This window comes from Schistocerca cancellata, chromosome 12 (genome assembly GCF_023864275.1).
Source record: "Schistocerca cancellata isolate TAMUIC-IGC-003103 chromosome 12, iqSchCanc2.1, whole genome shotgun sequence".
Classification (NCBI taxonomy): domain Eukaryota; kingdom Metazoa; phylum Arthropoda; class Insecta; order Orthoptera; family Acrididae; genus Schistocerca; species Schistocerca cancellata.
The window spans coordinates 117231992-117258448 of record NC_064637.1 but is presented as its reverse complement, the minus strand read 5'-3'; the positions used below and the strand labels follow the sequence as shown (position 1 = coordinate 117258448).

The 26457-nt window shown below is 44.4% G+C and overlaps 1 protein-coding gene and 1 pseudogene across 1 annotated transcript in view; one reads left to right on the top strand and one right to left on the bottom strand.

Moving 5' to 3' along the window:
- The window catches only part of LOC126109619 (all trans-polyprenyl-diphosphate synthase PDSS1), a 793792-nt gene that overhangs the window by 167074 nt on the left and 600261 nt on the right, over window positions 1-26457 (top strand). The gene's annotated exons all lie outside the window — the stretch shown is intronic.
- LOC126110029 (5S ribosomal RNA) lies at window positions 12224-12341 on the bottom strand (annotated as a pseudogene).

Genomic DNA, 26457 nt, shown 5'->3' with positions numbered 1-26457 from the left:
ACAGTGGCGTATGGAATGCCGGTGCGACGTGCGACTGCACGAGCGCTGACTTCCCCGTGCATAGACGAACCCACTAGTCTCCATTTCTTCCTGAACTGTCTCAGCAGCATTACGCCTTGTACTTGGTCGGCCACTACGGGGTCTATCGTCTAAACAATCCGTGGCTTCGAACTTCGAAATCCTTCTCGCCACAGCTGCATTTGTCAACGGACCTTTATGGCGATAGGATCGTAACGCTGAACTAGCACATTTCCCATTCTGATAATACAGCTCCACTAAAAGCGCCTTTTCAGGCAACGTCAACATGCTGCGACTGCTGGCGCATCTGATTCTCTCTCTCATTACAGCTCCTTTTATACACGATTGTCATGCTCAGTCTGACGTTTTGCTGTCCAGCGCCATCTGTCGGACATTTTGTGAACTTTTTTTCGGTTCTAATAAAACCCCATGTCATCCCAAGCATGTGTGTCAATTTTTACCTCTCTATCTACATTATTCAGTGGTTTATTAAGTTTTCAAATTTATACTGACTTTTTGATCGTGCGTGCCTTCAGACATGTACGAAAGAAAGGACACTATAAACAGGGTGTAACGGGTGTTTGTGTACATATTTCTATTGATGATTGTGGACGATGTACTGAATAACATTACATCAGTATTTACGTCATTTGCAGACTAGAAATTATATCTGTTATTTGTCGTATGTTGTTGAAACAACAGTCGTCGTATAATTCATTGCACCATATTTCTGCGGGGCACCTGCCAGTCATCTCCTGGTGAGCCACCGAAGACTGACGAAGACTTGCTACTTTCCGCCATATATATATAGCGCGCTGCGAATATTCCGCACTTCGTCAAAATTCAAACTGATGGGCGGCCCGCAGTCCCCGGCGGCAGGTGGAACGGCTGAACTCAGCTGTGCTCTGCGTTACCGCTCGCCGCGGCCATTGCCGCTCTCTATCGTCATTCATTAGAACAAATCGTGGAGATGATTCGGTTCCACGCACTGTCCAAATGGTAGCCGCTATCATCAGATTTTGCGTCAGGCCTATTTCCACGGATTCTTTAATAATGGTGTCCCAAAAAGATGTTGCTGTGGTCAGAATCATAGTTCCATCATACTCCATTAAATGTCCAGTGGAAATTCAGTGTTCGGCAATAGCGAACTAGTTGGCTACGTTGATATTCAGTGCAGCGTTCTTGCACATTGCATGTGGTTTGTCCTATGTAAGCCGTACCACACTGACAAGATATTTTAAAATTGACGCAATTGGTATGTTTTCCGGTTGGGTAGTACTTGCTGCAAGTACATGTGGCAAGAGCAAGCCATTATTTTCCCCTTGGCAGCTGGTCAGGTGTTGAAGTGTGGACACTTGGACGCAAAATCGCTCGTCTATAATGAGAGGGTAGTCCACTTACAGATGCAGTTACGACTGTGCGGAAAACACAGGTAGTAAATCTTACGTCTTTGCGAGAAGACTGTTCGACGCAAAAAAAAAAAAAAAGCCAATATACTGACGCATGTACATATTAGGAAACTATACACACACATCAATGTGTTGGCTATTTTTTTTCTGCATTGAACAGTCTTCCTGCAAACACTTAACATTTACTACCTGTGTTTTCCGCACAGTCGTAACTGCATCTCTAAGCTGACTACCCATGTCATTATAGATTAACGATTTTACCTCCATGTGTCCACACTGATCAGTTGCCAAGGGGAAAATAATCATTAATGGCTTGTTCTTGCCACATGTACTTGCAGCAGGTACTACCCAACCAGAAAACATACGACTTATAATAAGAACGATTGTTGGCAGGCTGGAAACTCACCAACTTTACCTTCACGATGTTTCACAAAATACAGGAAGACGTGCTGAAATGTGACGCCTAGGAATTTTTTACTCTTTTCTCAATATCGGTTGCTCTGTTACATGTCAAGCATATTACTCGGTCGATTTCCCACGTCGCTAATGCAAGTTGCAGCCCCATGCCGCTAGAGGGCTCAGAATTGCAGCGTGTAATGGGGAGCTATGTCGGTACGTGAGACACAGCGCGCAGTAATCGAGCTTCTAACCACTCGCACATGCAATAGTGTCTCCTTCAGTAAGACAATGCCAGACTACATACGAGAGCTGCGGTATCTGCAAGAATGCGACGCCTTGGGTTCAGTGCCATCGATCATTCTCTCAGAGCAGTCCTGGTTTGCCGCGAACCGAATTTCATCTGTTTCCAACATTTTAAGAACACCTTCGAGGATATCGCTTTGATAGTGGTGAAGCGGTGCAACCAGAGGTGAGGTTCTTGCTCCGTCAGCAAATTCAAACATTCTACAGTGACGGTATCAACAAAGTGGCCCATCGTCGGAAGAAGTTTGCCCGTCGCCAGGGTGTCTATGTTGACAAAATGTGTGTGAATTCCTAAGGGTCCAAACTGCAGAGGTCATCGGTCCCTAGACTTACACACTACTTAAACTAACTTATGCTATGAAGAACACACCCACCCATGCGCGAGGGAGGACTCGAACCTCCGGCGGGAGGAGCCGTGCAGTCCGTGACATGGCGCCTCGAACCTCGCGGGCACTCCGCGCGGCTCTTTTGACAAATACAGGGGATAGGCAAAATAATGTGAACAGTGGTACTAATGAGATGCTTGTGTTTGACGGTAAGGCACGAGTCGCGCTGGACTGTGCGTGTTCAGTACGGACTAGCCATCAGTAAAGGTTGTTTACGAGTAGTGCACACTTCGTATTTGCATTCAGAGGCCGTGGTCGACGTGCAATGAAAGACCTAACAGAGTTTCAAAGAGGTCAGATTGTGGGGGCCCCATTAGTTGGAGCATCAGTAACCAAACAGCCAACTTATTGAATGTTTCAAGAGCAACTGTTTCAACAGTCGTGACAGCCTACACAAAACATGGAAAGACAACATCTTGTAAACGTAATAGTTGGCGAAAATCAAATTTATATGACAGAGATCGTCGTAAACTAATACGAATGGTGTCAAAACAGCACAAAACAACAGCGCCTAAAGTGACTGCAGAGCTCAATAGCAATCTTCGAGACCCCGTTATCTATCGACATTGTCCGCCGAGAACTTCATAAAACGAATATTCATTGACGAGCAGCTATACCGAAACCATTAGTGACTCCAACCAACACAAAGAAGCGTAAAACATGGTTCAAATGGCTCTGAGTACTATGGGACTTAACTTCTGAGGTCATCAGCCCCCTAGAACTACTTAGACCTAACTAACCTAAGGACATCACACACATCCATGCCAGAGGCAGGATTCGAATCCGCGACCGTAGCGGTCGCGCGGTTCCAGACTGTAGCGCCTAGAACCGCTAGGCCACTCCGGCCGGCGTATAACATGGTGTCAGGAGCATAAATCCCGGACGGCTGATTAGTTGAAACACTCATATAATCCGACGAGTCAACGGTTTGATTATTTCAAACATCGGGCCGGGTTGTAACGTCCCCTTAGAAAAAAACCTTATAAATGACAGTGCTGGAAAACCTCTACGTTATTCGATTTTCAAACATCTGAGCAAAACTGAACGTACTCAGACATTTCTCTCTTTACTTATTCTGACCAACACTAAACTGACACAATATTTTTAGCGCAACGCAGTCTGACTTTCAACAATCCCTACAAAAGAATGGCCCTCACTAACAATAACCTATACCTTTCATGAATCACTTACCTCACAAAAATCATCGTTACTCAAACTACTGCAATACAGCGAGCGCCAATACTGCCAGCTAAATAAAGATTCTAACTGCTGAAGGCACTGACTACTAATAGGCATAGTTAGCAAATGAAAGATTTTGATAGAGTACAAACAAGGTATTTACCTTAATAGTGTTCAAAAGTCATATATATAAGTTCATGATATTCAGTATTACAAATTTACTCTTTCTGATGGACACGCGTCCAGATGGTCCGCTCTCAAAATTCTGCCATCTCTCTCCCCACATCCACCACTGCTGGCGGCTCACATCCAACTGCGCAACGCTACGCGCTGTTCACATCCAACTGGCCACCACTACAATAGCAAATATCCCAGCAATGCAAACCAGCCACAGACTGCACACAGCACAGTCAGTGATTTTCATACAGAACGCTATGTGGCGTTACCAACATAAAAGCCTAAACAGCCTGCTTACAGGGTTTACGTCTGGAGAACGCCAAAAGAAGCCTACAATCCTGATTGCTTGATTCCAACGGTTAAGCATGGAGGTGGAAGTGTGATGGTGTGGGCAGGCGTATCACGGTATTCTGCTGGTCCCATCATTACTCTCAGTGGTCGTGATACAGCCAAAATTATGTGAATATTTTAGGTGATGTTGTTCCCCAACAATGATACCATATTTCAGGACGATAATGCACCCATTCATACAGCCAGGACAGTACAGTCCTGGTATGAGGAGCATGCAACTAAACTGCAGCGTCTTCCCTGGCCAGCACAGTCTCCGGACTTGAACATTATCGAACCCTCGTGGGCGGTATTGGAACGCAGGCTCCGGAACAGATTTCCGCTTCCCTTGTCACTGTAGGAGGCATAACACTCCACCGGAGACTATACAATCATTATATGCCAGTATTTCACGAAGAATCACAGTTGTATTATGGACAAACCCCTCATTAACAATCCATTCCCAAGTAAGTGAGGGTATTCACATTATTTTGCATAGCCCCTGTATATATGTAGACATGAAGAATAAAGATGTGGAATGCTAGTAACGTGTGTTTTATTTGACATTCTTTAACCACCTACACTTATAAAATTCGAAGGCATTACTTTTCAGCACACAACCGTATGTAGGAGGGAGCAATATATTGGTTGGTTTTCATAGGAAACTGCGCTCTTGGGGTATTAACAGTAAATTACAACGTGCTGCAGAACGCACCTCGTGCTGCAGCTGCCACTGGAGGCAGCTAAGCAAATCCTTTGCAATTTCGCGGTTCCTAAATGAACCTGTAAAGAAACGCGCTGCTAATCCTTGGATCTTCTCTATTTCCTCTATCAATACTGTGTGGTGCGGATCCCAGACTGACCAGAAATATTCAGTTATAGATCAAACCAGGATTCTGTAAACTACCTCCTTTAAGGGTGGAATAAATTTCCAGAGGATTCCTCCAGTGTTTGTCTGACTGGCATCTACCTCTGATCAGTTTTGTGTGGTCGTTCCGCTTTAAAACGCGCCATACGCATACTCCTTGGTATTTTATGTATCTGACTGTTACTAGTGATTTTTCTGCAATCGGGTAATAATACAGTACTGGATCCTTGTGCCTATTATGCGCAGTACGTTACAGTTGTTTATTCCGTGCACCTGCACCCTCTGCAGGCGTTCCTGCATTTCACTACAATTTCCAACGTTGCGGCGTCTTTGTGTACAAAAGAGTCATGGAGCCTCCATCGCTATCGACTATCTCCTTTATATAAATGTTCTCAAAACTAACGGTCCTATAACAACCTCTTTAGGTACGCCCAAAATTACTTTTACGTCTGAAGATGCCTCTCCGTTAAGAATGATATGCTCTGTTCTGTTCTCTAGAAACAACTTCAATCCGGTCATATAGCGTGTCTTACATTTCGTATGTTCATATTTTGGTCACTAGGCGGCAGTACCGAACTATGTGAAACGCCTTCTGGAAGCCAAGGAAACAGAGTCAACCTGGGCGCTGGTTTATACCGGTTTCTGGATCTCACGGACGGATAAGGCGGGCTGAGTTTCACACGGTTGTTGTTTTCGGAAACAGGCGATGAAAAACAGCTTTCAGAATCACCTGAGTCGTCAGCACGAAACATTCATCTCAAAGAGTCTCCATCTACATCTACATGGATACTCTGCAAATCACATTCAAGTGCCTGGCAGAGTGTTCATCGAACCACCTTCACAATTCTCTATTATTCCAATCTCGTATAGCGCGCGGAAAGAATGAACACCTATATCTTTCCGTACGAGCTCTGATTTCCTTTATTTTATCGTTGTGATCGTTCCGTCCTATGTAGGTCGGTGTCAACAAAATATTTTCGCATTCGGAGGAGAAAATTGGTGATTGGAATTTCGTGAGAAGGTTCCGTCGCAACGAAAAACACCTTTCTTTTAATGATTCCCAGCCCAAATCCTATATCATTTCTGTGACACTTTCTCCCATATTTCGCGATAATACAAAACGTGTTGCCTTTCTTTGAACTTTTTCGATGTACTCCGTCAGTACTACCTGGTAAGCATCGCACACCGCGCAGCAGTATTCTAAATGAAGACGGACAAGCATAGTGTAGGCAATCTCCTTAGTAGGTCTGTTACGTTTTCTAAGTGTCCTGCCAATAAAACGCAGCCTTTGCTTAGCCTTCCCAACAACATTTTCTATGTGTTCCTTCCGATTTAAGTTGTTCGTAATTGTAATACCTAGATATTTAGTTGAACTTACGGCTTTTAGATTAGGCTGATTTATCGTGTAACCGAAGTTTAACGGGTTCCTTTTAGCACTCATGTGGATGACCTCAGACTTTTCGTTATTTAGGGTCAACTGCCACTTTTCACACCATTCAGATATTTTTTCGAAATCGTTTTGCAGTTTGTTTTGGTGTTATGATCACTTTATTAGTCGATAAGCGACAGCGTCATCTGCAAACAACCGAAGACGGCTGCTCAGCTTGTCTCCCAAATCGTTTATATAGATAATGGACAGCAAAGGGCCTATAACACTACCTTGGGGAACACTTGAAATCACTTCTGTTTTACTCGATGACTTTCCGTTAATTACTACGAACTGTGACCTCTCTGACAGGAAATCGTAAATCCAGTCACATAACTGAGACGATATTCCATAAGCACGCAATTTTACTATGAGCCGCTTGTGTGGTACAGTGTCAAAAGCCTTTCGGAAATCCAGGAATACCGAATCTATCTGAAGTCCCTTGTCAATAGCACTCAGCACTTCATTTGAATAAAGAGCTAGTTGTGTTTCACAGGAACGATGTTTTCTAAACCCATGTTGACTGTGTGTCAATAGACCGTTTCCCTCGAGGTAATTCATAATGTTCGAACACAATATATGTTCTAAAATCCTGCTGCATATCGACGTTAACGATATGGGCCTGTAATTTAGTGGATTTCTCCTACTACCTTTCTTGAATATTGGTGTGACCTGTGCAGCTTTCCAGTCTTTGGGTACGGATCTTTCGTCGAGCGAACGGTTGTAAATGATTGTTAACTATGGAGCTAATGCATCGGCATACTCCGAAAGGAACCTCATTGGTATACAGTCTGGACCAGAAGACTTGCTTTTATTAAGTGATTTTAGTTGCTTCACTACTCCGAAGATATTTACTTCTACGTTACTCATGTTTGCAGCTGTTCTCGATTCTAATTCTGGAATATTTACTTCGTCTTCTTTTGTGAAGGCATTTCGGAAGGCTGTGTTTAGTAAATCTGCTTTGGCAACACTGTCTTCGATAGTATCTCCATTGTTATTGCGCAGAGAAGGAATTGATTGTTTCTTGCCGCCAACATACTTCACATGCGACCAGAATCTCTTTGGATTTTCTGCCAGGTTTCGAGACAAGGTTTCGCTGTGGAAACTGTTATAGGCGCCTCGCATTGAACTCCGCGGTAAGTTTCGAGCTTCTGTAAAGGATCGCCAAGCTTGGGATTATTGCGTCTGTTTAAAGTGGAAATAAATGGACAAAATTCCAGAGTGTTTTACAATAGAGATATGTGGGGAGCAAAGGTGTTAGGAGGAAAAGACCCGCTGTGGTTCGACAGCCCTATTAGAAAGCTGCTTCGAAAGCAAAGAGAGCTTCACTATAAGCTTAAATGCGTAAATATAAATAAGTCATGTATATTCCAAAAAACTGTAGAGTGTGTAACTACATTACTGGCCATTAAAATAGCTACACCACGAAGATGACGTGCTACAGACGCGAAATTTAACCGACAGGAAGATGATGCTGTGATATGCAAATGATTAGCTTTTCAGAGCATTCACACAATCTGCACGAACAGTTCGACGACGTTTGCAGCAGCATGGACTATCAGCTCGGAGACCATGGCTGCGGTTACGCTTGACGCTGCATCACAGATAGGAGCGCCTGCGATGGTGTACTCAACGACGAACCTGGGTGCACGAATGGCAAAACATATTTTCGGATGAATCCAGGTTCTGTTTACAGCATCATGATGGTTGCATCCGTGTCTGGCAACATCGCGGTGAACGCACGTTGGAAGCGTGTATTCGTCATCGCCATACTGGCATATCACTCGGCGTGATGGTATGGGGTGCCACTGGTTACACGTCTCGGTCACCTCTTGTTCGCATTGACGGCACTTTGAACAGTGGACGTTACATTTCAGATGTGTTACGACCCGTGGCTCTACCCTTCATTCGATCCCTGCGAAACCCTACATTTCAGCAGGATAATGCACGACCGCATGTTGCAGGTCCTGTACGGGCCTTTCTGGATACAGAAAATGTTCGACTGCTGCCCTGGCCAGCACAATCTCTCACCAATTGAAAACGTCTGGTCAATGTTGGCTCGTCACAATACGCCAGTCACTACTCTTGATGAACTGTGGAATCGTGATGAAGCTGCATGGGCCGCTGTACCTGTACACGCCATCCATGCTCTGTTTGACTCAATGCCCAGGCGTATGAAGGCCGTTATTACGGCCAGAGGTGGTTGTTCTGGGTACTGATTTCTCAGGATCTATGCACCGAAATTGCGTGAAAATGTAAATACATGTCAGTTCTAGTATAATATATTTGTCCAATGAATACCTGTATATCATCTGCATTTCTTCTTGGTGTAGCAATTTTAATGGCCAGTAGTGTAGTAAGCTCCCTATTAATCAGAAAATAAATGGTTTTCTTATTAGCCCCATGATTGGGAGGCCACATTAGCTGCATAGCAGGTTTTTTAATAGCCAGTCAGTATGCAACATTGGTGGTACCAATTTTCTTATTTGATTTCAAGCTAGCGCTGCTTCAGCCTTTTCTTATTTTATGATACCAAAAACGACTACGGAGCAAATAATCGCTCTGCCTCGAATCGGGAAAAATACCGATTCAATGAGGCTCTAACGACGCGCGACGTCGGACGGCACGATTCACATTATCGGTCTACATAGAATCGTGAGAAATACCGGTGTACTTGGGTGTTGCCTCTAATAGACTCCGCCACGCGCCGATTCGGAGCGCCACCTGTGGTTGCTAAGGCCGGTATTAACTATCAAATTTCTTTGTCAAAGATTTGATCAAAGATGTGATCAAATATTCCGTCAAATATATTTGATAAAGATCTTTGACGTAGCGCTAGAAGGGGTATTACACTGTCATCATATTTTTCGTCAAAGTTCAACATGGATGACAACAACTTGTTATTAACTGCAGCAGTTGCATGTACCACATTTCTGTATGTGCTCAATGAAGTGTATCCTCATATCACAAAGCACAATATTCACTTAAGAACTGCTACATCTGCAGAAGGCAGACTCACTGTTTAACACTCCGATTCCTCGCTACAGGAGATGGTTAGGTTAGGTTAGGTTAGGTCAGTTCTCCAATCTTCGTAATCTATTTTTGTATTCAGCGTGCCTCACGTTGTAAAGCGCCTCATGAGCTTCATACATCTCTATTAATTTTGTAGTTGTCGGCACACACCAACTGTATTTATCGGCAATGTTTATAAAAACACCACAGACGACAGAATGCAGCGATGCTAGCGCTCCATGTGGTAACATGTCACATTGCAATGAACAGAAGACAAGCGACTTCTTTGATCAAATCTACAGCGAGGCCCTAGATTTGATCAAAGATTGGACGACATTTGACAAAGTTCCCTGTTACACCATCAAATATCTTTGACAAAGATATTGGACAAAGATATTTGACAAAGAAATTTGATAGTGTAATACTGGCCTAATGGATGTGCGCGGACGAGGAAGCGACTTGTCGCCATCATGGCGCCTCTGTATGCGCTGCTCAGTTTGTTAACACGGGGGTAACTAGAAAGAGCGACGCGTCCCCGCCACATGTCCGCGCTGCTTCTGTGTGCATCGGGCCCTAGACAGTCTGGTTACGGCAAAATCTCGCGACAGGCGTGCAATGTTTGTTTTACGGCCCCGGGTCCCGCCAGCTTTCTCCGTGACTTAACAGTCGCTGGTCCTGGGACCGTTGTCGCTGTCTTCCGCGAAGAAACGGCCGGCGAAAAGCACGTCACCCTCTGCTGGTGTAACTCTCTCATCTCATTTCCATTTTCGTCACGGTAGCGTTTTTTGGCGTTAATGCGAATGGCGGGTAGTAGTTAGGAGCAGGGCCGTACCGAGAGAATGGCGAGACGGCTACCGGCCAAGGGCGCGGGCACAGAGGGGATGTGAAAACTGGCCGAAAAAGGAAAACCAAGAAAAAAGGACCGTCTAATTAACCGCGAGAGGTCCACGACTCTCTCTCGTATTCCCATATTCTGCCTACGAAAAGAAGCATTTCGCTCGGCCTGAACGCTCGGCTGTGAACGCACGCCGCTGCCGCAGTGAGCTGTTACGTACACAGCTCTGCCTGATTCAACAATGTAGTTCTTGCTGCTGCTTCGCTACAGTATTGTAGGATCTCAAATGAGCCGGTACTGTAACAAAATGCTTGTTCCCTTCGCTCAAAGCTAGGAAATTCAAAGTAATACGATAATAAAACACAGTTTCTGGAAAGATATGTTGCTTAAACTCTTGGTTATAGCACGTTTTCTTCTATTTCTTACTAGCCTGATACTCACAGCTTCGCCTGTATACCTGTATGGCACACACATTGCACATACCTGCTCTTGCCCCGTAACGTAGTCCATATACTCCTTCTCTCCTCCTCCTCTCTCTCTGTATATCTCCTCATCCTCCTCCACCCCCCTCTCTGTATATCTCCTCATCCTCCTCCACCCCCCTGTTTCTCTGTCCATCTCATAGTCCCCGTGTGTCCATTTCCTCCTACTCTCAATTTCTGTCCACTTTCTTCCCTCTATTCCATTTTCATCTGTCCACTAATCATATCCTCTGCCTCATACACCACCCTTCCTCGCCCTTTCTTGTGTCCATCCCTACCTACCCCTTTCTCGGTACATTACCTCCTGCCCTTTTTCTCTTTCCAACTTTCTTTCCCATCTCACTGCCCATCTCCTCCTACACCTTTCTCTGTTCAACCATGCCCTTCCACATCTATGGCCCCTGGGATGCATTCGATACTATCTGCACAATGACTGTCATGCAGGGTAGCTTAGATGTCAGGAATTACCTATACTTCTCACCCCACCAACCCCCGTATGGGAGATAGTGGCTCTTTTCTCCCCCCTCTCCCCCCACAGCACTTCTTCGCAGACAGTATTTAGTATACGTGCCAAATTTGGTTGAAACCGATCCAGTGGTGTAGGGCAGTGATTCTCAAACTTTTTTCGTCTTGCCCCCCCCCCCCCCTCCCCTTTCATGAGGAAAAATAGTATCCATCAACAAAGGAGGTGGCTTACAAAACACTCGTTCGACCTATACTTGAGTATTGCTCATCAGTGTGGGATCCGTACCAGGTCGGGTTGACGGAGGAGATAGACAAGATCCAAAGAAGAGCGGCGCGTTTCGTCACAGGGTTATTTGGTAACCGTGATAGCGTTACGGAGATGTTTAACAAACTCAAGTGGCAGACTCTGCAAGAGAGGCGCTCTGCATCGCGGTGTAGCTTGCTCGCCAGGTTTCGAGAGGGTGCGTTTCTGGATGAGGTATCGAATATATTGCTTCCCCCTACTTATACCTCCCGAGGAGATCACGAATGTAAAATTAGAGAGATTAGAGCGCGCACAGAGGCTTTCAGACAGTCGTTCTTCCCGCGAACCATACGCGAGTGGAACAGGAAATGGAGATAATGACAGTGGCACGTAAAGTGCCCTCCGCCACACACCGTTGGGTGGCTTGCGGAGTATAAATGTAGATGTAGTATCTGGCCTCCAGCCTATTTTGCTAATAAAATAAAGAAAAAAGCACTCCGTCTTCAGGCCACGAGTGGCCTACCGGTACCATCCGACCGTCGTGTCATCCTCAGTGGAGGATGCGGATAGGAGGGGCGTGGGGTCAGCGCACCGCTCTCCCGGTCGTTCTGATGGTATTCTTGACCGAAGCCGCTACTAATCGGTCGAGTAGCTCCTCAATTGACATCACGAGGCTGAATGCACCCCGAAAAATGGCAACAACGCATGGCGGCCTGGATGGTCACCCATCCAAGTGCCGACCACGCCCGACAGCGCTTAACTTCGGTGATCTCACGGGAACCGGTGTATCTACTGCGGCAAGACCGTTGCCTTGCTAGTAAAATAGTCTTTTTTTTATCTTTATTGCATTTTTATTCATTCGGAAATTATGAAATGAACTATATTTAAAAATTCAGCAAATATTACAAGAACAATTTAAATTATTGAGTTCAATGTTATGGATAAGCTTGATTTTGAGAACAAAGTTTCTCTAGACATGCTATAATAGCGGAAACAGCCACACGATCTTGCTTACATTTAGCTTTAAATGGTAGTACGACTTCATAGCTACCAAGACTGAAAAGCCAGTCTCGCACATGTATGTTGTTGCAAAAGGAGCCATGATCTTTATTGCATTTTGGATCAGAGTTGGGAATTCCTTGCTAATATGTATCTCAAAGTCCAACCAAGACACTTCATTAAGTTTATTCTTCAATAAAATATCACAAGTAAGATCAATAAGCGGTGGTTGCTCTTTTATATTTAAACATGATTGTCCAGGAGCATTTTTGATTGGGTTTTCAATCCAACTAAATTTCTCTCCATTCGGTTTTGCTACAGCTCTATTTTAAAAAACGCCTTCACTTTTTTATTCCAAGTGTTAGCCATATTTAAGTTTTCAAAAATGTCAGTGAGCTAAGCCATTTTCAGTGGAAAATCTCCGTTTCTGAAGCACTATGCCAAAGTGTGACTTTTCTCCTTTAAGAAACATGTACCTCATACCTCAGTTCATTCTTTTTAGTACTATACCGCTTGAAAGCCACTAAGCATTACTAGACAAGAGCAGTTAAGTGTGATCCTCACTTTAAAAAGTCTTGAATTCATAGATTTTGCCTTAATAATATCAACTGTTTCTATAACCGTTAGCAGCGCAGCACTTCATGAAGGGGTGGGCTGAGTTCTTTAGCGGTCAGAGCCTCTCTGTGTATCATGCAGTGAGTCCACATTGCCTCAGGAGTTACCGCTTTAACTTTCGCCGGCAATACACCACGAATTCCAGACGCTGACCGAGCTCCATGTGAACATACTTTAGTCACCTACTCCATGGTATCTCGCTTTGATTTGAAAAAAATATTGAGCTGTAGTATTTGCTCTAGAAAGGCAATTCTTCTTGAATGTTAAATTCATCAACGAAACGAATAGAAGCAATCAAATGAGCATCTTTATGAATATCATTCGCTTCGTTCGCTTTAAGTGCAAAACTGTTGCAACGCAGTCGTCAGAAATGTGTAAAATTCGTCTACGCACTGTGTCAGTAGAGGGAAGAACACTTCTCTGCTATTGAGCTGATGAGGCCGCAAATATTTTTAATATTGTATCAATCACTGCTGGTAAAACCAGAGTTTCTGCAACTGTGTGTGGTTTCTTGCATTTAGAAATCCTAGGCAAAATGTGGTGAGAGACTAAAAATACGTTAAAAGTCACATTCGTCGTTTTACCAAAGTTCTTCTAAGGAGACAGTAAAACATCTAGTTTCCTGACAAAATGTTCTTTTCGTTTTCCATTAACTCGGGGTGTTTAGTTTCAAGATGTCTCTTTAACTTACTGGTCTTCACGCTATGAGGAGCTAAAATGGTTAAACAAATTCAAGACGGGGGCCGTTCTTCCCAGTTGATTGTAATTTTTGTGAAGCATAGCAATAAATTGTTTTCATCAGATCTCGTTTTCGCATGTGGGATATATCCTTCCCCTCTGCCGGTTGATGGACCACTGGTGTCATCATGTCTGTCACTAACCAGGAACCGCTTCATACTGCCGCCAGGTCTTCCTCTTGTTCAAATGGCTCTGAGCACTATGGGACTCAACTGCTGGGGTCATTAGTCCCCTAGAACTTAGAACTAGTTAAACCTAACTAACCTAAGGACATCACAAACATCCATGCCCGAGGCAGGATTCGAACCTGCGACCGTAGCGGTCTTGCGGTTCCAGACTGCAGCGTCTTTAACCGCACGGCCACTTCGGCCGTCAGGTCTTCCTCGCCTAGCCTGAAAGACTGTAGAGGAGGCGTCGAGATACAGGAGCCAAACCTTGCACTGCGCGCGGTAGTCAGTCACAACGGGTGATTCCGCCTGCGGCCGATGTCTCCCAGCTCGGCCCGGCCGGCCATTTCAAATAATGTTATAAGTATGACCACGGTTTCACTGTCGCCGCTCCCATCGCATCTGGTGTCGGGCGAAATTCAGTCCGGATAAACGGCACCTTCTTTGTTCGAAAACAAACGTAATTGTTTGCTAATAGGTCTTTTTTTAACATAGCGTGCCTCCCCCCCCCCCCCTGCTCCCACCACCGCCACCCTCAACCTCCTCCGGGGGTCGCGCCCAACAGATCGAGAACCACTGGTTTAGTGGATGTGGAACATACACATATACGTATTTATTTTATTTATTTACTTATTTCATTAACAATACAGAGTAACCCACCGCCTTCAAAATGTAAGGTGGGGCAGATGCTTCTGAATATAATAACAAAGACTTCTCATTATTACAATCTTATTGGTATACAATTGTTAATGCTTTTGTTTAATAATATAAAGAACGTAATATATAAAGATATATCCGTATCCGGCACATTAAAACCGTATGGGACTAACTAACGATGAAGTATGTGTATGCGGAGAAACTGGGACACTAGTACATGTCAAACTGCTGTGCAACACGCTAGCACAAGTGAGACCTATACAGAACGACAATGACATCGCCAGAATAATCCCGATGACTGGAAGAAAATAAATAACGTAGCCGATATTGTATCGAACACTCTGCACGAAGAATACAAGCGCCAAAACCCGTATGGAAGAAGGCGTAGACAAGAACAAACCACATGGGAGGACACAAACACGACCACAGGTTCCGAAGCCGAGGAAGGAACACTAAGTGAACATGACTCAGAAGGGATCAACATGTAATGGACCAAAACCAACAACGCATAACACTGCATGCACAACACAGTCGCAAACAACACGAAATCATAAAACAATAAACACCGGCACCACATACTAAGACTGTAGTAATAAGGCAATGTCGCTTGGGAGGAGAAGGCTGAACTTTTATTCTGAGGCTCCTCCTCCCAATGACATCCTACATAGTGTTTAAAAGTATACTGCACACAAGCAGTAATGTATTGCTCGTCGTATCGTGTGCAGCCAGAAGTATATTCTCTTCACTGTTCAAAGCTACAGTCAATGAATTTTCTATATCAGAAATGTATTAAAATTCATGTATTCCTTGTATTAAGTGCTCAATCAGCATTTAATCTGTATAATCTGTGTAAACATACATTAGGACAAACCATTTCAGATGAGTATGGCTCGAGGTTTTACCGAGACGTTCTCATCTGAAATAGGTAGAAATAGGCCATTATTAACCAACATGCACTTCCCTCTACATACTACAAATTACTTCGCCACGCTCATTGTGTTACATTTTCCTTTTTTTTTTGTTTTTCTTTGACGTTTACATTACATAAATTATACACATACATGCATTCATTGTTGTATATGTATAAGGAGCGATCAAAAAGTTTCCGTTCGAGGGCGTTGCTGCAGCGTACATGCGAGATAGCGCGACTCAAGTGCGGGTATATAAGCACAGACATGTAGGAAATTTAGGTGATTGGAGCTCATCAACACACAAACTCATAATAAATGCTCGACGTCCCCTCCTCTTGCTTCTAAATACGCATGTACTCGTCGAATCATGGACTGTTGCGCGCTTTCAAACACTCCATGACGTTTTCGGAATGGTTTTGCAGGCTTTCATGACACGCTGATAAATTTCTCCATCTGGGTGTGCCGCATTGACCAATTGTTTAAGGTGCGTCTACAGATAATAAGTCGAGGGACTGAGGTCAGGGAAAGGAGCAGGCCAAGAAACTGGTCCTTCTCTACCTATCCATCTACCATGGTAGATACCAACCAGTGCATGTTGAACGCTGAGTCTGAAATGTGCTGGAGCTCCGTCATGCATAAACTACATCGTCTTCTTATTTCAAGGGATATTGGAGGGTGTTCCAAGTAAAATCTTTGTAGGCATCACGTGTAAGACGTGCTGAAAGAGCCGGCCGAGCGGTTCTAGGCGCTTCAGTCTGGAACCGCGCGCCCACTACGGTCGCAGGTTCGAGTCCTGCCTCGGGCATGGATGTGTGTGCTGTCCTTAGGTTAGTTAGGTTTAAGTAATACGTTCAAGGGGACTGATGACCTCAGATGTTGAGTCCCATAGTGCTCAGAGCCATTTGAACCATTTGAACGTGCTGAAAGAACGTATGGCGCTACCAAGCAGTCACCTACAATTCCAGGCCACACATTAATCTTAAACTGACATTTATTCTGTTCTGTAGCATGCGGATTAGGATTGGGTCATGTGTGTCGGTTGAGGAAATTTGTTATTCTGTTTCTTCCAAACGTTGTTTCGTCTGTAAACAAAACTGAATTGACAAGCAATGGATTGACGGTTGTCTAACAAACCAGCGGCACAAATTCTCCCATGGCGGATGATCGGTAGGCATAAGGCTCTGCACACGATGAAGATGATTCGGATACATGAGTTGCTCAGGAAGTATCCTCCATGCTGATAATGGAGATGTGCCACATGCCAGTGCTTCTTATCTTGCGCTGGTATCTGGCTCTTCTTCGACAGCCCATAGAGTGTGCTCTTCCCAGCCAGGGGTAAGAGCAGCACCTGGTCTTCCACGGTCAGTAGTCGGTGGTGCAAGGATGCTGTATCGGCAACGCGACGATACACAGCACCAAAGGTGATGACTCGGCTGTCTTCGGTCTGGAAGCAGCCTCATGTCCTTACAGTTGGCGCCACCGCACATAAAAATCACGACTGCCTGCTCACGGAATGTATCTCCTGCCTTGTTCGAACGGAGCACCTTCATCTCACGTACTACCTGTAGTACATGAACACAATGGACAAGCTGAAGACAGATGAATGACGAATGTAAACAAATCCCCCTGGCAACACAGCGCCGTCTGGGATACAACGAGTCAATGGGTGCACAGCTAAGATAGGTTGCTGGGTAGTGCCTGGAAAGGCATTGAGTTTAATAACTGTAAAACCGAGGATTTTCGGACATTTGTTTGTATGAACTTTTGTTGTTGTTTTGTGTAAGGAACCTGCCCCAGGAGTTTGTAAGAGTATTTTTGAAACACCACATTATATATATTTGGGTTTGCCTAGTTGTCACTTTATTTATGGCCAATCACGAAAATTCGTTGTTGCGGCTGCAGTGTCGGCGCTGTTCTGCAGTCAAGCTACATGCAAACCACTGTCACCAGCAATAGCGAATTTTTCATGGAGGATTTTGAAGAACGACCGTTGAGCAGTGCTCACCTCCGCCCATCATGCTTCTACAGATACGTCGACGATACTTTTTTAATGTGGCCACACGGCAGTGACACGCTGCAGCAGTTCGTCGAACATTTGAATGGTGTACATCCAAACTTGAAATTTACGTTGGAGGTACAGAAGGAAGGGAAGTTACCTTTTTTTAGATGTGTTGGTGGAGCGAAACCGGATGGACGACTGGGCCATTCTGTGCACAGGAAGCCAACCCACACAGACTTATATCTGCATAGCCACAGCTTCCATCATCCGTCTCAGAAGAGAGCTATGCTGAATACTTTAGTACACAGAGCCAGGACTATTTCCTACAAGGACCACCTCGGTCCAGAGATTAACCATTTGACGACTGTTTTCAAGAGGAATGGTTCTTCTGCCGGTGAAATTAAATCAGTATTGTCCAAGAAAGCAAGACACGTTGCCGTCCATAAACAAGAAGAGGACCAACACAAAGCGCGGCTTTCATTTTACGGTGCTGCAACAAGCAAGATAGGCAGAGTCCTAAAGAGGCAAGGAATAAAACCAGTTTTCCGACGACCTAGGAAAATTAAGGAAATGTTGAGATCAGTCAAAGATAGTCTCGGCTTAAGGGTGCCGGGAATTTATAGTATTCCTTGCGAATGCGGCAAGAATTACGTGGGCCAATCTGTAAGAACCGTTGCCGACCGCTGCATCGAGCAGCAGCGCCACCTGATATACAGGTATTTCGAAAAATCAGCGGTGACTGAGCATAGCCTGCTTAACAAGCATAAGATTTTATTTGAAGAAACCAGGTTAATAGCCCACGCATCGAATTATGGTTCAAATGGCTCTGAGCACTATCGGACTCAACATCTTAGGTCATAAGTCCCCTAGAACTTAGAACCACTTAAACCTAACTAACCTAAGGACATCACACACACCCATGCCCGAGGCAGGATTCGAACCTGCGACCGTAGCAGTCCTGCGGTTCCGGACTGCAGCGCCAGAACCGCTAGACCACCGCGGCCGGCACGCATCGAATTACTGGGACTCTGTGATCCGGGAAGCAGTCGAAATTAGACTTAGCGATAATAACTTTAACAGAGACAACGGCCATGCACTTAGCAACACTTGAAAGAGTGCACTGGATTAAGAAAAATCGCAGAGAAAAACTTCTCGCACTTTACCTCCTGATTCAAGGGTTGGCGCTGCAAGCAACGCGGGATAGAAGCTACATCTATGGAAGTACAGGGCACCAATCCACCACGCGCCATATCGCTGTTGCTATGACGTATTCCAGCCAATCAGAAGCCGTCCTTTGCATATAAAAGTGGGAGCCTCGCTAGTTTACGACACTCCCCCCCCCCCCCCCCCGAGTCCTTTTGTATTCCCCTCCTCTGCCTACCCCACTCCCTGTCGCGTCTGCCCAGCGCCCCCCACCCCTCTTATGGGTCCTCATCCTCCATCAGCTCCTTTCCCGGCTCCCCCCCTTCGCTTTTACTCTCCTTTCCCCCCCCCCCCCCTTTTTTTATTTTCCCATCATCTGTCCAGTTTCCCCCCACCTGCTCTCGGCTGTGGTATGTCACATTTGCCACCTTTTTAGTGCAGTGTTCCAGTGACTGTTCAGTGTTGTTCGTCTTTCTTGTGTTGTGAACAGAAACCATGCTGTCGCTAGGTGTGAATTTTATGTCTTTTGCGAACAGAAACCAGACTGTCGCCGTGTTTTTTAATTGTCTGTCTATTGTTTTACCTGTCTGCTTCGTATGTATTTTATTAGCGTCATCATCCCCCTGTTCTTTGTTTTAAGTTCCACGATTTCTTTTCGCCATGTTACTCTTTAAGTCTCCGATTTTATCGCCTGTTTTTATTATTTATTCTCTTCATCTTTCTAACAAAGTCTGTAGGCTGAAGAGCGGCATACTAAGCTTCTGCCAGCCCGCCCCCTTCGGGGGGGAATTGAAATTCAATAAAGGAAAAAAAATAGTTTACGACAGTCAGTTTTAGCCCTGACGACGAACATGGAGGTAGTGGTCGAAAGCTTGGAGTTTTATCCTGAATTGACGCGGCATGTACACCGAGAGATTTTTATTCAAGAAACACGCCGCGAAAGACTTCGTAGCCACTAACAGGACTGTGTTGAAATAATGTCTTCAACCTTTTCCTGTCGCTTCCTCGTTCGGCCCTTACAGAATCGCACAAAGGAGCCCGTCCGACATCCTGGCATGCAAATACCGTCTCCTATTCCCAACACATTATAAACACGGCAGCAGCATACAGTTAATCTAGATAACTTTGTATCAGTATGTGTTTGTAACAAATGGCTCGTGTTCCATTTGGCGTTCCACTTTCCTGCATTATTTTGTGAGGAAATAAGACTTTATTACCTCTCTAGTTTCCAGTTCGTATTTCAAATGTCTTTCCACCTTCCTACAAGCCCTTAGGCTTGTGATTATTCTTTATCTGAGCTGGCTGTGAACGGAGCTTTTGACGATAGTGATTTAAATTGAATAGTGTCAGGTCGATACAAATATTTTGATATTTCAGAGTAAGTCTGCAATACTGAATAAACTCTATTTATTTTTGCTTCTAATTAAGACCTGATTTCCTTTCGAGATGGTCTAGTGTTATCCAGAGCATTCTTAAGGCGCCTTCTACTGACGGAGTTTGGCGGTCCGTGTAGCCAGCATGGAAGGCATCGCGTGACGTGCAATTGTACCATCTCCGAATGTCCTTCAGACATTTTGCCTCTTACACTGTGTCCTAGATATTGAGTTTTTGTTTTATAGCGAGCAATAGTTCTTTTTGCTTTTTCTTTCGATGATATGCATAAGACACGACAACAGAGATACATTTCAAAATCATCAATTCCTTTCTCTAAATATTGGTCAAGGCTCCAGCTTACGCATACATAGAGAAAAAAAATGGAGAAAACTTAGCAACGAATCATTCGCATTCACAGCTGCAGACTAAGATCCGATCTTATGAAAAGTTTTTCGTGCTAATAAAATGTTTGCTGGCCTGTTCTATTCTAGATTTGATCTCTTTCTTGCAGTCACACTGCTCATCCATTGCAGTGCCCAAGTTCTTCAAAGAGGATACTTGTTCGACCTTAGTATAGGCGTCCGGCCAACCAGATTTATGTTCCCCGTGATTTCCCTAAATCACTCCAGGCAAATGCCGGGATAGTTCCTTCGAAAGGGTGCGGTCGATTTCCTTCCCCATCCTTAACCTAGTCAGAGCTTGTACTCCGTCTCTGATGACCTCGATGTCGACGAGACGCTTAATCTTCTCCGTACCTAATGTGGTTAATTATCGTTACGCTTATAATTATCTCGTTGCGACTTCCGCCAACTCTTCCCTGAAAATCGCTTCGGAATAAATGTTAAACAAGAGAGGTGATAGTATACACTCCTGACAAACGCCTTAACTGATTGTAGCTGCTTCTGATACTCCTTGGCCAGCTTTTACATCTGCTGTCTGGTTCCAATACAGCACGCTGGTGATGGGTAAATCGTTATGGTCAGTACCAGTTGACCTCAATCTCCACCATCTTTTTATAACTCACGCAGTCAAAGGCCTTTTTAAAGTCGTTGAAACAAGCGTACACGTTGACATTCATATCTCTGCGCTTTTACACTAGCACATTTAATGAGGAGAGTGCTTCACGAGTTCCAACCTCATTGCGGAAGCCAAGCTGGGTCACGTCCGTTTGGGATGCACGTACTTAGCTGCTAAGGTCATCAGTCCCTAAGCTTACACACTACTTAACCTAAATTATCCTAAGGACAAACACACACACCCATGCCCGAGGGAGAACTCGAACCTCCGCCGGGACCAGCCGCACAGTCCATGACTGCAGCGCCCTAGACCGCTCGGCTAATCCCGCGCGGCACATATTTATCCAGAGCAACAGATATATGTCCCGGCGGAGGTTCGAGTCCTCCCTCGGGCATGGGTGTGTGTGTTTGTCCTTAGGATAATTTAGGTTAAGTAGTGTGCAAGCTTAGGGACTGATGACCTTAGCAGTTAAGTCCCATAAGATTTCACACACATTTGAACATTTTTTTGAACAGACATATACCATGTTTTACGAGACTGGTCAAAAGTTAACCTGAATGTGTGTGTAACTCTGTAGCAGTAAAAAAAATGGCTCTGAGCACTATGGGACTTAACAGCTGTGGTCATCAGTCCCCTAGAACTTAGAACTACTTAAACCTAACTAACCTAAGGACATCACACACATCCATGCCCGAGGCAGGATTTGAACCTGCGACCGTAGCAGTCGCGCGGTTCCGGACTGCGCGCCTAGAACCGCGAGACCACCGCGGCCGGCTGTAGCAGTAAAACTGAAATTTTACTCCTGTAAGATACAATTAGTTTCATTTTCACTTACCCAAGCACTCAGTAACTATAAATTTTAAAATATTATAATGTGTGTTGTGATGTGTAGATTATTTTGTGTCCAATATTTAAAAAAACTGAAAAAGTGGTATAACATTACCCCAGATGACTGTACGTGCGTCATTCCTTCTCGTTTTACATTAAGCCCTCCGCTTGCTGTACAGTGGAATAACAATAGTAGTTTGCCTTTCGTCTGTGGACAAGGAAAATTCATGATGGACTGCTGATTCTTCATTCAGTTTTACACGCCAAAGGTATTGTAGTGCACTTGCAAAACAAACAATCATGTGTTACTGTACGTGCATAGATCTATAATTAAACCCAAATAAATCAGTCTAAAAGAGAAAGCACCATCTTCTGCGCTAGAAGAGAGGGGAAAAAGTGTGAAATTTGAAGATCTAAGAGATGTCCTCCCAAGATCAAAAAGGATCCAAAGTCTGTGTGCGCAACACAGCGCCTCATAGGTCGGTCGCAGTACTATGAATTCTCCATTCCAACTGAACATCTGCACAAACTGGCGAGGCGATGAGTGCTTGGTTCAGCCTTATATTCCTAAAAGTCGATTCTGACGACAAATTTTAAGGTGGTTTTGGGATATTTCTCACATTCATCGTCTCGTATACTGGCATTGTGCTACACTTTACATTAAAAAAATGTAGATAATAAAATCCATTTTCTCTATCTTCGGTTATGCTGGTACAATAAAAACTGCGAAGAATGAAAATAATGTCACAAATCCACTAAAGTGATCAGATAAACTGCCAAAGTTTCGCACATGGCATTAAAGTTCAGTAGCCTTTATTTAAAAGTTTCGACTTCGAGGAGAATGAATGAGCATTTTCTCAGTCATATCGCCTTTTTTCCGGTTTCTGATATTGAATATTTAGTTTCAGCCAAACATTAAAGGAATGCTAATAAATATTTTTGTGAATATTTTATAGCTTTATTCAAAAAATGGATCAAATGGCTCTAAGCGCTATGGGATTTAACATCTGAGGTCATCAGTCCCCTGGACTTAGAACTAACCTAAGGACAACACACACATCCATGCCCGAGGCAGGATTCGAACCTGCGACCGTAGCAGCAACACGGTTTCAGACTGAAGCACCTAGAACCGCTCGGTCACAGCGGTCGGCTATAGCTTTATTCCATAATTCATTGTATACCCTCGATTTCATCCCATGAGGATATGATTTCAGATAGCAACCATATATTTTACTCTCTCTCTCTCTCTCTCTCTCTCTCTGATGATTACAGTTTCAGGAACATCGGATGATTCATTAAAGAGAAAGAGCTTCACAAATCGAGCAAGCCAATGACTCATTGGTCCACGTCTGGCCCTTATGCAAGCAGTTATTAGGCTTGGGCACAGGTTGACATTGTTGGATCTACTCCTGAGGGACATCGTGCCAAATTCTGTCTCATTAGCGCACTATACAGCAAAGTGCCGAGCTGGTTGCAGGGCCTTGCCCCTAATGCTCCAAACGTTCTGAGTTGGGGAGAGATCTAACGACCTCGGTGGCCAAGGTAGGGTTTGGCAGGCACGAAGACAAGTAGTAGAAATATCGCCGTGTTCCGGCGGGCGTTATCTCGCAGAAATGTATGTCCACGATGGCTTGCTATGAAGGGCGTAGAGTATCGTCGACGTACCTCTGTGTCGTAAGAGCCGGCCGCGGTGGTCTCGCGGTTCTAGGCGCGCAGTCCAGAACCGCGCGACTGCTACGGTCGCAGGTTCGAATCCTGCCTCGGGCATGGATGTGTGTGATGTCCTTAGGTTAGTTAGGTTTAAGTAGTTCTAAGTTCTAGGGGACTGATGACCTCAGATGTTAAGTCCCATAGTGCTCAGAACCATTTGTGTCGTAAGAGTGCCGCGGATGATAGCCAAAGAGGTCTTGGAGTGAAAAGAAGTGGCACCCCAGACCATTACTTCTGGCTGACAAGCCTTATGACGGGCGATAGTCAGGTTGGTCACCGATGTCATGGATGTTTACAAAGACGTCTTCGACCTGCAGTCTCACTGACTGGAGCAGAATTGTCTTCAGTGATGAGTCCCGCTTCGAACTCAGCCCAGATGACCTGCGAAGACGTCTTTTCTTTGAATCGCCTACATGTCTTTCAGTTGAACTTGACAATGGCTGATACGATATTCAATAATTAGACGAACTACGATTTGTAAATTTCATCTTTCTAGAAGAATTACGTTTTCTTAAGATTATTCCAATGAATCTGAGTCCTGGCATGTAACCTGACTACAGCTGAGTGAAGATCGATCTTAAATCTCTATGGATAAATGTCAAATAGGTACTTTAACCTCGATTGTCTTGCAACGGTGCACTCAAGTGACTTGCTCGCTTCAGTTATATTATGAATTTAACCTGTTTCTTAATATGCGTTAGAATATTACCAATTTTACACCTATTATTTTCTCTTTCAGGTAAACATGACCACTTGAGAATGGAGGAGGTGTTTCGCCAGTGCTCATTCCTTCTGTGGTATGTACGTGTTGAAAATTGTAGAGCCGTAATACAAATACTTACTGAACGAGCACTGCCGTTAGTGCTACTGAAAGACTGTGTCGCCATAAATTAGGTTAGACGTATGTATTGCGTTATGAGAAATTGACATACCTGAAATACTTTGAAAAAGCTGCGGGACCATGCATATTTATCGGCTGATGGCAAATACTTCAGACGTGATTGCGGACTAGACTGTGTTTGTGTTCACTGAGCGGTTCTAGGTGCTTCAGTCTGGAACCGCACGGCCGCTACGGTCGCAGGTTCGAATCCTGCCTCGGGCATGGATGTGTGTGATGTTCTGAGGTTAGTTAGGGTTAAGTAGTTCTATGTTCTAGGGGACGGAAGACCTCAGATGTTAAGTCTCATAGTGCTCAGAGCCATGTGAACCATTTATTGTTCACCGAGGGATATTTCATAATTGGACTTTGAAGCTGTTCGCCAGCTGTTCATCTTCGATAGTTATTTATTGTTAGAAGCAATCGTTCGTAAACGTAAATGTACAAGGATCTCATTGATTGCTTGAAATAATGTTGGAAATATGCAATGAATTCTATTAGTTGCAATGGATCAGGATACGAAACCTATTACCCATTGGGCTCCCAGATTCCCGCATCTGGATCCTTGGGCTTGGTGCGTATACCTATGTATGTGGGCACATACATACATAAATATTTTTGTTGTGCCATCTTTCGCAGTAACCATGTATGAACTGGAACAATTTACAAGAAACGCCTTCTCGTATGCTTCGTGTATAAATAAAAAAAATCATGTGCACCACAGAAAAGGCGTTTTCTGGTAAACTACTGCGGCTGACTTACGTACGAAGGTATGTAGACGTGTCTGCAGATACCATAAATAGTATCGTACATCATCAAAGACGCCCTAGAGTAGGCAGTTCTGACCATCGTCACCAGAGTTTTCAAGTATTATTTGGATGAAAGTTTTAAATAAAATTCAGCTTCAGACCGCCCTTCAAGCACAGTAGTATTGGTGTAAGAGAAATTTGAACATGCAATCATATCCTGCAGTTTCGCTGTAGACCTCTATAGATACAAGTTTAAATAATAACAGGAATGATCAAAACGAACTTCCTGTGCAGTTATCTGCGGATCACGACGTACAAGAATACGAGTAATTAGTTCAGATAGTACGTGACCCTGGAAACATGATGATCTTGTAGAATATAAAATGCCCAGCCTTTTGAAAAAAAGCGAGTGGTACCTTTAATAGAACCTGTATGTCTTATTCTGAGTATGTCCTCTGTTCCAGTCAGCAGTCACCTCTTAACTGCAGTCGATGTTTTAATTGTGAGGTAAGCAGTTGCTACTAATTCGTGAGGCATTTCGTGGCATATTCGAGAAGTCTCCATTTATTGCTTGCATACAGTAAATTGGTTCAAATGGCTCTGAGCACTATGCGAATTAACTTCTGAGGTCATCAGTCGCCTAGAACTTAGAACTAATTAAACCTAACTAACCTAAGGACACCACACACGTCCATGCTCGAGGCAGGATTCGAACCTGCTACCGGAGCGGTCACTCGGCTCCTGCATACAGTACTGTATTTAAATAGCGGGTGCTCGTTTATACTAAGTGATGGCTTAACCCAAGTGTTGCAGTCTCACGTGAGAGGTGCGCAAAAAGCGGCACGGTGAAATTACTCTTGTACTTCGAGCATTAGTTGCGGTTACCTCACCGACATACAGATCAGTTGCTGGTGCTGAAAAACAGTGTGGTAATGAGACGTTTCATTTTTGGTTCCGAGTATTACCGGGCAACAGCAGCGTTTGGCGGCCGTAAGTTGTCTTTTCTGAAGTGCAATCACACTGAAGGCCAGAGCGCGACTGTGGCCTATGGAAAAACCAGCGAGCAGCTTACTTAGTGCTGACAGTAAAACAAGGCGAAGTTACACTGATGACGACAGGTGGCAGCACTAGCAGCAGCGAACG